This window comes from Papaver somniferum, chromosome 9 (assembly GCF_003573695.1).
Source record: "Papaver somniferum cultivar HN1 chromosome 9, ASM357369v1, whole genome shotgun sequence".
Lineage (NCBI taxonomy): Eukaryota > Viridiplantae > Streptophyta > Magnoliopsida > Ranunculales > Papaveraceae > Papaver > Papaver somniferum.
In genome coordinates, this window is record NC_039366.1 from 63489659 (window position 1) to 63492749 (window position 3091).

Here is a 3091-nt window from a genome sequence, read left to right on the forward strand (position 1 = left end):
GAATCGAATCATCTTTGTTTCAATTGTGCCTTGTGTAGTTACATACGATCTCATAGCAATTGAACAACTCTCTAACTAATTCATTTGAGGTAATTGAACTAGTTATGGTGAAGAAGAACAAGGTTAATATGAAATGCTCATATGGTTGACCTTTTGGGTTACTATGTTGAACCAACATACACGTACACGTTTGGGCACGGTTTTCAAAAACCCAGTAAACGTATATCTCAAGTGTGTGTGACAAGCTAAGTTTTCGATCTAACGGTTAATACATATTAGTTTGAATCTAAATCAGGTTTTCATCTAACGGTGAATATTGATTGCTTTGTAACTAAGGCAAAACCCTGATTTAAACACTATATATAGGAGACATCTAGCATTGAGAAAAACTAATCCCCACACGTCTTTGTGATACTAGTGCGCTTGCTAGAGTCTATTCTCCTCTAACCTTTGGTTTTCTTCTCTAAACCAGGTTAACGACGTAAAGACTTCATTGGGATTGTGAAGCCAGACCGATACTACTTTTATCGTAGTTGTGTCATCTGATCTTGCATCTTCTATCGTACGAGTACAATCTTTGATTATCTTGAGATCGCGAGAGTTCTCCGATAGGTAAGATAAAGAAATCACAAACATCTTCGTATCACTGTTTGTGATTCCTCGACGTCCTCTTGTGTATTCAAGTAAGACTGTTGAGAGGTAATTGATTAATTTAGGCTGATCTTCGGGAATATAAGACCGGATTATCAATTGGTTCATGTTTTCCTTGATTTCATATCTTAAGATGGAACAAAAACCTAGGGTTTTTCTGTGGGAGACAGATTTATCCTTTGATAGACTTTTCTGTGTGAGACAGATTTGTTTATTATAAAGTCTGCGATTTTGGGTTGCAGCAACTCTTGGTTGTGGGTGAGATCAGCTAAAGGAATCAAGTGCGCAGTATCCTGCTGGGATCATAGGCGTAGGAGTACAATTGTACCTTGAATTAGTGGGAGACTGATTGGGGTTCAACTATAGTCCAGTCCGAAGTTAGCTTGGAGTAGGCTAGTGTCTATAGCGGCTTAATACAGTGTGTATTCAATCTGGACTAGGTCTCGGGGTTTTTCTGCATTTGCGGTTTCCTCGTTAACAAAATTTCTGGTGTCTGTGTTATTTCATTTTTCGCATTATATTGTTTATCTTTATAATTGAAATAATACAGGTTGTGCGTTTGTGATCATCAATTGGAAATCCGACCTTTGGTTGTTGATTGATCCTTGGACATTGGTCTTTGGTACCGTCCAAGTATTCCTTGTGTTTGAATATGACTCGTTGATTTCTATTAGCTTGAGTAATATCAAAAACAAGAGAGAGATATTAACTCCTTGAGATACTTTTATCTAGATTGAGTATGACTGTCTAGTTGATTCTCTTGCAAAGTATTTCGGAGTTAATCCATACAGATTGCTAAGCGAAATATTGGGTGGTGTTGTTAGACCCCCGCTTTTTCACATGCTTCAGTTGTATTCGTGCACCTGCAAAACTCCTAGCAGCTCTTTAGGAATTCCTCTTGTAAACACCTTCTAACAGAACCCCAGTTCTCTTTAGAAAATTCTCTTGAAAATCCTCTAGCAGAACGTTAATTCTCTTTAGAAGATGCTCCTCAAAAATTAGGGTTTATGGTTCCATAACCTAATTGATTATTCCTCACAAGATCACCAAGAAAAATCTAAAGATATATTGATCTATCACATCTAGAGGTTTATGAAAAACACCTAGAAATAGGTTTTGTAACTATCAAAGAAGATAGCTTTCCCATGCTTCACGATCTCCAAGTAAAGTCTTTTGAAATCTCACTCATGTTCGTGAAGAAAAAGATATGGAAAACAACATTATGCAACATACATACAATTTTTCAACGGATAAATTGTGTGTTTACATGCAACTCCTGTTTATAGTGAATGATCAAGGCTAGGTTGGTTGGAAACGAAGCTACCTTGTCTAGGAAAGGAAACACCCAAATACTTGACCAAAATAGGCTTTTAGCCACTATTCGCGGTTTTGGTTTGCGAACTGTTGCCAAAAGTTCATGTACGATTTTCTATTCATGAAGTAAACCTTAGTTACACTTATAAGTGTTGCTTTAATAATTCACTTATAACTTCTTCGTTATACCTCGGTATTGAGTGATTCTTGGCTCGTTGCATTCGTGTTCTCATCCACTACGACATGAGGACATTTATGGTGATAAAGTCTCACAAAAGTCATGGGATCAAACATCCTCGAGTCTATATATAAATATATATTTACCGTCATAGGAATTTTTCCATAGTGTGAGCACTTGTTTCGATAGATAGAGAGGTAGAGTAAACAAGAGAATCAAGAGTTTGTTACTAACCTTTAATAAAGTTCTCCAAGATGGATTCATGTAGTATTCAATCTCCGTTCTTCAATGATATCGTTGATTCTGTACTCTACTTCTTAAACCTAGTCTTGTGCGAAACTGACTTTTAGGAGACTAAATTACGAATGTGTTTTGTCATTTAAATTTGAAAACTTTCCTGACATACCAATGCTAGTGGGTTCAACCGACCAATACTCTGGAATTTATTCTTTCCATCATTAGCAGATAATGAAGATACTTCACTTTTATCGTCAGTGGGATTTTTTGGTTGAGAAGAATCTTTAGCCTTGACAAATTTTACCTCATCGCCAATACTAGGAGCGTCTATTCCTTCATAGCCCAATCCTCGCGTATCACGATGGCTTTTACATGCTCCCAATATCGAGGTTAGTTTATCCGAGCCACTATTGAGAGACAAGCTTTCTTTTAAGCTCATATTTTTTTTCCAATCTTTTGATATTTTAGAGTGCATTAACTAGATCATTCTTAGATGGTTCAAGTTCAACTTTGAGATCTTCTCGTTCTAAATCAATTAAATAACAAATTCAAATCAATGTTCTCCAAATTATCTAGTTTTGCTTGAACTACCTTCTCTCAATGACGTCCTTCAGAGATTTCTTTTTTAAGACCTCGTATTTGTTTGAGATAATCCCTTGCACCAATAGAATCAAGTTAGTCTTGTAAGTTTTTATTATCACTATGAGGTCT